An 11745-nucleotide genomic window follows, 5' to 3' on the forward strand; every position below is an offset into this window, starting at 1 on the left:
ACAGAATTTTCATATAGAAAACAGGTCCTGTGGCAGATGTAGAATTCAGTCATCCCCCTCTAGGCAGAAGAAAATACTGCTACTGAAAATGCTTGGGAGCTCAATGAAGACTGGCTTATTTGGGAGCAGAAGTGCTTTTGTGTCCCTCTTCCTAAAGAAAGGCAAGAATTCCACCAAACCTTTTATATAATTTGTGTCAAAAGCCTTCAATAAACCAAAAAGTAGTTTATTTCCCATACAGTTCTCAAAATTATCTCCATAAAGGCAGCTCAGAGGCTTAGCAAGAAAGAAGCGATTCCTGGTCTCATTTGTTTTCGCTCCTTCGACCATGGGAAGTTCAACAGGAAAAGGTCTCAAACACATTATTTCATTCAAATGGCTCTGCCAGATTCAGTAGCAACCACACGAAAGATATCTGGATGTGAGGTGTTACAAGAGATGAAGAAAGAAGTACTATAAATGAATTAGTGGTTCAGTAAATCTATTAAAAGATTCGCTCAATAAAACAACATGGAATCCTATTCATTATGTAGAAGGGAAAACCATCATAGCCAGAATGGATGGGTTCATCTTTGTCTACTGGAACTTTTTAAAAATTAAACTTTTCACAAATGACTGAGAAATTCTACTTAAAATTCAGGCCTTGACTGCAGGAGTTTTTGCTCAGTGAGTAGGAAAGAAATTAGGCCATACATTGGGAAGAAGATGTTATGCATTTAGGAGCTGCCTGGCTCACACTAACTCAGGGCTCAGAACCAGGCTTTCCCATAACTGCAGAGGGCCTAGCTGCTTGAAAGAGCAATAGCCTCCGCCCTGTTGGATTTCAGGGGCTGTTGATGCCTTAGAGCATTTTCTCCCAGAACACATTCTCATATAGGGGCTCCTATATCCTTGCAAGCTGATTAGCTGATAAGGAAAATAAGCACCAAAGGTTAGAGAGCAGGAACCTTGCACAGGAAAGAAGGCTCATCCTCTCCACTTTCCCCTCCTGCAGAATGAAACTGGGGTCACTACAAATTCATGAGTTAATGGGCTGTAAATACCTGGCAGCTAGGGCAGTCGCACACGGCTGGGAGCCACAGGCTACAGGAAATGAGTTCACCGTCTTCAGCTCCTCCAAGTCTACCTTTGCTGGAGGCACAGGCTGGGAGCAAACACAGGGGTTGGAAGAGGATGCTGGCTAGACGGCTCCCCCTAGTGGGAGACTCTTTCAATGCCCTGGAAACACCCCTCTTAAATGGGATACTGACTGCGTCCCAAAGAAGGGTCAGCAAAGACTTTCACGTGACTCCACAAACATCTTGAAAGAAAATAGTCACCTCACAATATCTCTGGGACTTTGGCTTCTTCCTAGCATATTCGGGGAGTGGGAGAGTGAAACCTTCTTTACCTTTTAACCAGAAAGTTGTTCTCTCTCCTTTGCCCTGTGGGAGGCAGAAGGCGGCCCTGGGGCATCACTGGCAAGGTTAGGTGGGGCTGGGGGGCTGCCTGCAATGCAGGACCTCTGGGCAGACGTCTGAGGTCTGGCTGGCTGGCTGGGACTTTGGGCTTTGCTGATAAGCCTGTATGGACAGGCAGCAATATCCTAGGGGGTAACGGTCCATGGAGACTAAAGCTTGTTGCAAAGAAAATCTTTTAAAAATAATAATAAGGCCAGGCACTGTATCTCATGTCTGTAATCCCAGTACTTTGGGAGGCCAAGGCAGGCGGATCACCTGAGGTCAGGAGTTCAAGAATGAGCCTGGCCAACATGGTGAAACCCCGTCTCTACTAAAAATACAAAAAATTAGCTGGGCATGGTGGCGGGCGCCTGTAATCCCAGCTACTCGGGAGGCTGAGGCAGGAGAATTGCTTGAACCCAGGAGGTGGAGGTTGCAGTGAGTCAAAATGGCACCACTGCGCTCCAGCCTGGGCAACAATAGCAAAACTCTGTCTCAATAATAATAATAATAAAAGCTATTGCACCCAGTATGAGTGGGGCACCCAGCGAAGCACCTCACATACCTGTCCACATTTACTCCTCACATCCACCCTTCAAGGATGGTATTATCACCACCCCCATTTTGCAGATGACAAAAGCAAGTCCTCAAACTCAGACAGCGGGTCAGTAGCAGGAATGGGTTCCAAGCTATGTCTAAATGCTGCCTTCTAGAAAAGTCTTCCTCTTACTGAAGTCAGTTGATTGAATACAGAATGCCAAGGCCAGGCTAAGCAAAACCAGGGAGTTGATGCCACTGCCTTCCCTTCTAGTTCTTTATCTGGACTGGGGCGTTCAAGAGGATGCTAGGGGACCATTTGTTACAAAAAAAAAAAAAGAAAAGAAAAGAAAAAGAAAAGCATCGCTTAAGGGGTTGGTTTAGGTAGGAGTTCAGGTGTTCTCTGTTAAAGATTCCACATTTGCTCATTCGAGGGAACTTCTTCCTCTCTGAAGGAAGAAGACCTGGCAGTCATGAGCGCCTCCAGAAAAACTTTAGGGGCCTCCGTGGATCACCCCATGGAGATGTATCCATCCCACTAAGTTCCTCGTCATCTCTATCAGAGACCCAAACAGGGCAGGCGGAGCACAGTTGACCTGGTCTTACCTTGACCGGAATGGTGCCTCTCTTTTGCAAATTGTGCCCTCCCAATGCCACCAGGGCGCTTGCAGTGCTCTGAGAGACGTGAATCCAGAGAGCTGCCATAAACCAGTCACTGCTTAGTTATCAGCTTGTCAGTAGCGTGTTAGTGGGGTAGGGGCTGCTTTGGAGAGGGAACCCACATGGCTCGAATTCTCTGATCACCAGCACTTTTCATTAAGCAAATCACAGACAACTTCTCTGAAGTCTGAGACTCTGAAGCTGGAATTCTCAACCATTCTGGCATTGCTCAGACACTGCTGAGTCCTGCTCAAAACCGTAGTATGTTCAGAAGGGAACAGAAGGCAGAACTGATTTAGCATACAAGGTAATCACCATGGAGGGTGGTTTACTGGCTCCTCAGCTAGGACATTTTACTGAAAACGTTGTTTGTAACCAGAAGTTCAATTAGAATCAGGGCTAGATCCTTTATAAGCAGCTTTACCTTCAAAGTTTATCTTAAAAACCTTTACTTACAAGCTAAGAGAGAGGTTTAAAATTCGTGTTTGAAGGCCAGATGTGATGGCTCTTGCCTGTAATCCCAGCACTTTGGGAGGCTAAGGCAGGCAGATCACCTGAGGTCAGGAGTTCAGGACTAGCCTGGCCAACATGGTGAAACCCTGTCTCTACTAAAAATACAAAAGTTAGCTGAGCATGGTGATGGGTGCCTGTAATCCCAGCTACTGGGGAGGGTGAGGCAAGAGAATCACTTGAACTTGGGAGGCAGAGATTGCTGTGAGCCAAGATGATGCCATTACACTCCAGCCTGGGCGATGAGAGCAAAACTCCATCTAAAAAAAAAAAAAAAAAAGTTCTCATTTGAGACTCTGTTAACTTAGACAACAAATGTGTTTTCATATATTACAGGAAATTTACAAATTCAAAACAATGTTAATCTAACTTTTTTGAGACTTACATCACTGAGTAATTCTTTTTTAACATGTCTCAAACTGATAAACAGCATACAAGAGTCTGTCAATGGTCAATGCAAAAAAATTACTACAAAGCAGAAGAATGTGAAATTCCCTGAAGGTCCTGGCTAGAGATTTCTTCCGTACCACCAAGAATACACTCTACCTCAGAGAAGGGCAGATTACCATCTATGGGCCAAATACAGCCTACTACTTGTTTTTGCACATAAAGTTCTATCGGAAGATAGCCATGCCCATTGATTGACATATTGTCTATTGCTGCTTTTGAGCTGTGAGAGCAGTTAAGTAGTTGCAGCAAAGACCCTATGGCCCCTGAAGTCTGAAATATTTACTGTGTGGCCCTATATAGAAAAGGTTTTCCAGGCCAGGCGCAGTGGCTCACGGCTGTAATCCCAGCACTTTAAGGAGGTCAAAGCGGGTAGATTGCTTGAGGTCAGGAGTTCAAGACCAGCCTGACCAACATGGTGAAACCCAGTCTCTATTAAAAATACACACACACACAAAAGTTAGCCAGGTATGGTGGCGCACACCTATAATCCCAACTACTCTGGAGACTGAGGCAGGAGAATCGCTTGAACCCAGGAGGCAGAGGTTGCAGTAAACTGAAATCACACCACTGCACTCCAGCCTGGATGACACGGTGAGACTTCACCTCAAAAAAAAAAAAAAGTTTTCCAACTGCTGCTCTTCATTTAAGTGATTTTTATCATATGTGCATGTGATTGTTTAGAATGGAAAGTCATAGAAGCAAGGAGGCCACGTGTATTTGCACGGTTCTAACGAGAGCACGGTGCAAAACCCTGTCTATAAAGTGTGTGATCAGTGTTGCCTGAAGTGGTTAATGATCTTATTCTCCAGATGGAAAACAGTAGGCAAAATCCAAATGCATCTTCTAAAAGTATTTCCTGGTCAAAGATAGGGGCCTGGAGGGATAACGATATTGTATTTACAAAGTGTCGTCAGTGATATCCACGCAAACTGCTGCTCTCCGTTCTGGGTGCCATGCTCACGGTGTCTTTAAACAGACAGTGTCTGGGCATGGTAATTCCCACCACACCAGCCACCACAGGACCTAAAGAATGGAGAACCAAAGACCATAACCACTCTGCATTGCCCATGGCTGGACTCCACAATGCATGTCAAATCAACAAATGCAGTGATCCACCCTCCTGGGGCAAAGTTTGGCAGTAGGTCTTGGGGTTTACAAAAAGGAAACTGACAGAATCCCCAGACTTCTGCTGGAAAGCGACATCATCTTTAAATGACCATGTCACTCATGAACTAGAGCTGTAAACAAAGCCAACAGCACCACGAAAATGGGAGCAATTCATTCTGACTGAGGATCAGGTTTTATTTTTGTTAAGCCTGGGAAGATAGGTAGCATAAGTGACTACAAAATTTCCTGGAACAGGTGCAGAGTGAAAATACGGGACCCTTTGTTCAAAGATTATTAAGAATTTCCAGACAATGACAAAAGGGAGTGAAACCAAGCATGAACCACTTCTGCATACATCACATGCCCGTGAGTTGACAGACACAGAGCACATCAAAGGGCATTTGCTGCTGAGGCATGGAGGAAAATTATTCCTGGATTTGGGGGCTTTGGTCTCTCTCTTTTTTTTTTTTTTTGGACAGGGTTTTGCTTTGTTGCCCAGCCTGGAGTGCAGTGGCACGATGTCGGCTCACTGCAACCTCTACCTCCCAGGTTCAAGCAATGTCTCATGCGTCACCCTCCTATGTAGCTGGGATTACAGGTGCCTACCACCACACCTGGCTGGTTTTTTGTATTTTACTAGAGATGGGGTTTCACCATGTTGCCCAGGTTGGTCTCAAATTCCTGAGCTCATATAATCCACGCATCTCAGCCTCCCAAAATGCTAGGATTTCAGGCGTGAGCCATGGCACCCAGTCCTTATTTTTGGTTCAACAGCTTGAAGCCATTGTGTGTCTTTATTGTTACCAAGCAATCTAGCTAAATAGAAACACACATGCAGAGACAGTTTAATATCTTGTTTCCCCTAAAGATGTTACCGTTCAATGTCCAGGTTCCCAAAAGCCTTGGATCTAGGTGTGGAACCCAGACCTCCCTGCCACCATCCCTGGCCCATGAGGCCATCAGTTTTTCTACCTGTGTGGAGGCCAATCCAAAGCTTGAGGTTCTCCTTGGGCATGTGGCCAATCTGGAAGCAGATGATGGCACTGAGGAAGTGCAGGGACGTGGTAGCAATCTCAGCCACATGCTGGCTTCCATTGCAGATAGGGAGTCCACTAGCCACCATCTATGCATCTCCAATGGTCTCAACCTGAAAACAAAGCAACGGAGTGGCCATGAAGGAGGCCAAGGTGGGGATGGGGTCAGAGATTAAGGCCCCTCATCTGTCCCCAGCCTTGAGGCCTGGTGTTTGGATGCGTCCCACTCCCTGACCTCCACCCCATGCAAATTCCAGCATTTCTTCAGTTCCTGTCCTCGTCAAGGCTCTTCCACAAAGCCCCCCTCATCTTCCTTCCCCGAGCCTCTTTCCCCACAGTCACTGCTTCCTCCTCTGAAATGCAGTAGTAATGGTGGCTATTTCCCCAGCCCAAATTCAGAACCAGCGAGACAGGGAGCAGTGTCCTCATGGAGTCAGCCTTGAAGGATAAGGTGGATTCGTCAAGCGAAGACCATCTCACCCAACCTGAAATGCTCTTGTCCCACACAAGGGCTCTTACACATTTGTACATGAGGATGCATTACACATTATACAAAATGTATTCATTCATACATATATATATATAAAATGTATGTATCTTCCTGTCTATTCTCTTCCCCCTCCATCCGCCTAATAAAATCAGCTTTCAGTTCTGTAATTCACAATAGAGAAATAAAGGATAAGTAGAAGTTTAAGTTACAGCCCTTTCCAGATACATTTGCATTTTAGCAGAATCCGAAGATGATGTGGTAATGATAGAATGTCAGGCATTAGCCAGACAGTAAGAGCACCTCTGTCCTGGCAACCCCGAAATTACTCAAAGTCAACTAGTCAACAAGCCTCACCTGCTTCGGGGTTACCTCTTCCCACCATGATAATGTACTTCAGAAATACAAACTAAGTTTTAATATGAGCTCAAGCAAAACACAACTGAGAAAGTAATAAGAGGAAAATCCCAGAAGACATCCTCCTACGCAGGACAGGTTCTGGTTTTGTTGGGTGTGTGTGATCTGTTCTTAAAGGTTATCTATACCAGCTGGGTGTGGTGGCTCACGCCTGTAATCCCAGCACTTTGGGAGGCAGAGGTGAGCGAATTACGAGGTCAGTAGTTCGAGACCAGCCTGGCCAACATGGTGAGACCTCGTCTCCACTGAAAATCCAAAAAAAAAATTAGCCAGGTGTGGTGGTGGGCACCTGTAATCCCAGCTACTAGGGAGGGTAAGGCAGCAGAATTGCTTGAACTCAGGAGGTAGAGGTTGCAGTGAGTCAAGATTGTGCCATTGCAACCCAGCCTGGGAAACAAAAACAAGATTCCATCTCAAAAAAAGAAGGAAAAAAAGGTTATCTATACCATCCTTTCTTTCATCCTTGAACAGAGCCATCATTTGTGGGGAATACTGGGAGATAAATGTTGAAGATGAGTCACTGAGATATGTGACCATCTGACCACACTGTCCCCCAACCTCGCTGTCCCAGGTCCAAGACAGAGGCAGGGCTCTGGGATTGTGGGCAGACTGCTACACTTGTGGCTGCTCACAGGTATGTATGAGCACAGGCACACAGTGCTGTCCCTGGAGTTATGATCTGATCCCATCTAAAGAGTCAGAACACACAGAAAGAGGTCATCATCACCACCACCACCCAGTAGTCCTGAACAGCCAGATTACTACTGTTTTTTTCTGTTTTCCCTATCAAAAATGGTTTTCACTCTAGGTGACCGTGTCCTTCCAGCTCCCAAAGTATCATTAGATAGGTAATTGTTGGTATCTCCCTTTTAGCCACGAGTCTGATCGTCTAAAATTGGGAGTCTTTCTTCACTCTGAATTGCTAAGGATCAGGACAACGAAGTGAGACCCACAAAAGATCCAAGGACAACCTTTGGGGGAGAGTAAACAAGAGCATCTGAAGGATATAAATATATACAGGAAAGACAGGAAGGAATTAGCCAGTGGAAGGTCAGTGACTCTTTTTAAAAAGTGTTTAGTCTGGGCACAGTGGCTCACGCCTGTAATCCCAGCGCTTCAGGAGGCCAAGGCAGGTGGATTACAAGGTTGGGAGATCAAGACCATCCTGGCCAACATGGTGAAACCCCGTCTCTACTAAAAATACAAAATGGAGAACCAAAAATGGAGCCACAATTAGCTGGGTGTGGTGGCCCACCCCTGTAGTCCCAGCTACTTGGGAGGCTAAGGCAAGAGAATCGCTTGAACCTGGGAGGCAGAGGTTGCAGTGAGCTGAGCTCACACCAATGCACTCCAGCCTGGCAACAGAGTGAGACTCCATCTCCAAAAAAAAAAAAAAAAAAAAAAAAAAGTGGCTAGGCAGGTGGCTCACGCCTATAATCCCAGCACTTTGGGAGGCTGAGGAGGACAGATCACCTGAGGTCAGGAGGTCAAGACCAGCTTGGCCAACATGGTGAAACCCTATCTCTACTAAAAATACAAAAATCAGCCAGGCGTGGTGGCAAGCACCTGTAATCTCAACTACTTGAGAGGCTGAGGCAGGAGAATCGCTTGAAGCCAGGAGGCGGAAGTTGCAGTGAGTTGAGATTGAGCCACTGCACTCCAGCCTAGGCAACAAAGAGCAAAACTCCATCTCAAAAAAAAAAAAAAAAAAAGTGCTTAGTGTGAGGTAAAATAATGGAAGGAAACAGAGGAAACTGGTGGTTTTTGACAAGCACATACATCTGTGACTAATCAAGACCTCTTCCAAGAAAGCAGAAGGAAATAAAATACTGAGTTTCTGACGTGAAGTGACATACACAGAAACAGAGCTTCCTCCTGGCTGATGTCTGGGGTCAGTTCCATCCTCAGTCATGCCCCGGAGACAGCTGGCAAGGAGCACTGTGACCTCACAGCCAAGATGAGGAGTCTCACCTTATACATATCATAAGTTGTGATGATGTGATCGAATAAGCTGTACAGGTCATTGAGGAGCTTGATGACTTGGAAGCGGTAGCTGAGAGAACACAGCTTTGTGAATCCAACAGTGTTAGAGAAAAAGATTGTCACAGACTCAAAATGTTCTGGTTCCACGGACCTGCCAGCTAGGAGTTGTTCTCCAATGAAGCTGAAACCAGAGAAAGAATCATTTTTGAATGGGATCTTACTTATCTCATCTCCTACAGACTCCTGCAAAGTTGTCCTCATTGGTTCTTTTGCTTCAATGGCTAAGCTTTTGGTTAACAACATTCATTATCGAGAGGAATTCTTTTAACATCCACTTCTCCCCTTGCATTTTCTCTAAAGAGATATTTTAATTTGATGGGTATAAATTGTGGGGGAGTTAGGGGAGAGGGTCACATAATGCCTTTACAAAAAGGATTTTCTTTATGTACATTGGTTATAGAGTTAAAAGACTGTGCAATTGTGGAAGCGAATATAATCATTCACCAATCCACAAATCAATTTTATTTCAGTCAACCAATCACATTAAAAATCCCTTCCCCCGATTCTGTGCAAGAAGGGCAGAGGAATTTTAACAGCAAATACTTCTGCCAAGTGTTGAGAGAGTGAACATGTAGAAACAGAACAAAAAATGGAGCAATATTTGAATGTGAAGCCACAGGTACATACTACATACATACTGTGGAGAGATTTTGAATCTGCAGATACCGGTGAGGTAGCAAGCAGTCGGACACGTGAAACGAGGGCGCCATCTAGTGGCTACTCTCCTGTTGCTGCAGCCATCACCTTCCACGTGAAAGACGAACTGCAGCCTCGACTCCTATGGATTTAGGAGAGTTTGCCTCTAACTCCCTTTACAGGTGTACCAAACTGCACAAAACATGCTGGACCCCTTTGAGAAGAACCTGACATCCTCTTAGAAAAGTAATCATGGAAATAATCCCCCTTTGTGGGGCTGCTTAGATGGCAATGCTATAGCTTAATCAACACCCCAGTGCTTCCAACTACCTGGGCACCATCATGGATGGAAGCTCCTCCACCTTCCTCTACTCTGCGGTCAGCTGGCTGGTCCTCTCTTGCACCACATCCTCCAGGTGATTGGCATACACTTCCAGCTTGCTCATCATACTGGCCAGTATGCTCACATGGCTTTAAAAGAAACCAGACATTCATGTTTTCTCCCAAGACCCTTAGGGCCTCAGTGGAACACAGCTTCCAACTACACATTCCAGGAAAACATCTCTTGCCTTTAAGGTGTCCTAGTTAAGGGTAGCCAATGGACATTGGGGAAGTGACGAAGTGACGATGGCAATACAGCCACATGACAGGACAGAGCCTGCCTTTTGCCAGCCCTCTAGCCTAAGCTGCCTCCTTCATTTCTCTGAGCCTCACTTTAGTCATTTGGAAAATGAAGATAATCATATGGACCTCATAACATTGAGGTCCATGTTTTCTAAGTAAAAAGTCAGGATGTATCTTAAGCTTACTTAAGATGTACCATTAGGTTAATTACCTTGATTTAATCATTCCACACAGGATACATGTGCTAAAACATCACATGGTATAACATAAATATAAACAATGTTTCACTTATTAATTTTATTTTTTAATTTTTATTTATTTTATTTTATTTTTGTGACAGGGTCTTGCTCTGTCGCCCAGGCTGAAGTGCAGTGGCACAATCTCAGCTCACTGCAACCTCTGCCTCCCGGGTTCAAGCAATTCTCCTGTCTCAGCCTCCCGAGTAGCTGGGATTACAGACATGCACCATCATGCCTGACTATTTCTGTATTTTTAGTAGAGACAGGGTTTCACTGTGCTGGTCAGGCTGGTCTCAATCTCCTGACCTCAGGTGATCCACCTGCCTTGGCCTCATTTGTTAATTTTTAAAATAATTTTTTTAAAAATTTTAAATATCTGAGCTGAGAAATGCAGAACACAGGGCTATTGTCTTAAGAATGAATAGCTGAGGCCAGGTGCGGTGGCTCATGCCTGTAATCCCAGCACTCTGGAAGGCTAAGGCAGGCAGATCACTTGAGGTCAGGAGTTCGAGACCAACTTGATCAACATGGTGAAACCCTGTCTCTACTAAAAATGCAGAAATTAGCCAGGAATAGTGGCACATACCTGCAGTCCCAGCTACTCAGGAGGCTGAGGCATGAGAATCACTTGAAACCGGGAGGCAGAGATTGCAGTGAGCCAAGATCACGCCACTGCACTCCAGCCTGGGTAAAGGGAGTGAAACTCCATCTCAAAAAAAAAAAAAAAAAAAAAAAAAAAAATGTAAAAAAAAAAAAAAAAAAAAACTTTTTTTTTTAAAAAAAAAAAAAAAAAAAAAAAGCATAGCTCAAGGTCCAAATTAAGAGTAGACATCTGCCGGGCACAGTGGCTCACGCCTGTGATCCTAGCACTTTGGGAGGCCAAGGTGGGCAGATCACGAGGTCAGGAGATCGAGACCATCCTGGCCAACATGTGAAAATCTCTCTACTAAAATTGCAAAAATTAGCTGGGCATGGTGGTAGGCACCCATAGTCCCAGCTAGTCAGGAGGCTAAGGCTGGAGAATCACTTGAACCCAGGAGGCAGAGGTTGCAGTGAGCCAAGATTGCACTACTGCACTCCAGCCTGGCAACAGAGAAAGACTTCATCTCAAAAAAAAAAAAAAAAAAAAGTAGACACCTGACTCCCAGCCTGGGGCTCTTTCTACCAACTCAAGCTACCTCTGACATGGTCATGTCTTCCTATATTCATGAACCAAAAAATGATACAATTATCCTGGTGTATAGGAAGCTACTATTGAGAAAGTTGTTGGAGAGGCTTGCATAACTGAAGTTATACCTACTAGGAGTGGTGAGTAATTTGTATCGCATAGTCCAGTCCAAATTGATTAGTCTAACCCTTGGAATGCTGATTTGAAAAAGATTCTGAAGCCATGTCAAAACTCCCTGGAAACAAGGGCATTAATTGATTAGTGATGTCTGAGATGGACAAAGAAGGCAGTAGAGTTATTAATATCTGATCCATTTTTGTAGCATTTATGAAATAAAGGGAGAATTTCTTACTCCACTGTAACCAACATGTAGTACAGTGCTTTGTGTGTGGTA

The 11745-nt window shown here is 44.8% G+C and overlaps 1 pseudogene; it reads right to left on the reverse strand.

The window, feature by feature from the left end:
• Positions 1 to 1320: 1320 nt before the first annotated feature.
• Positions 1321 to 11745, reverse strand: part of LOC108292704 — a 56692-nt pseudogene continuing 46267 nt past the window's right edge.

The sequence above is a fragment of the Cebus imitator genome, unplaced genomic scaffold (assembly GCF_001604975.1).
Source record: "Cebus imitator isolate Cc_AM_T3 unplaced genomic scaffold, Cebus_imitator-1.0 Scaffold500, whole genome shotgun sequence".
Lineage (NCBI taxonomy): Eukaryota > Metazoa > Chordata > Mammalia > Primates > Cebidae > Cebus > Cebus imitator.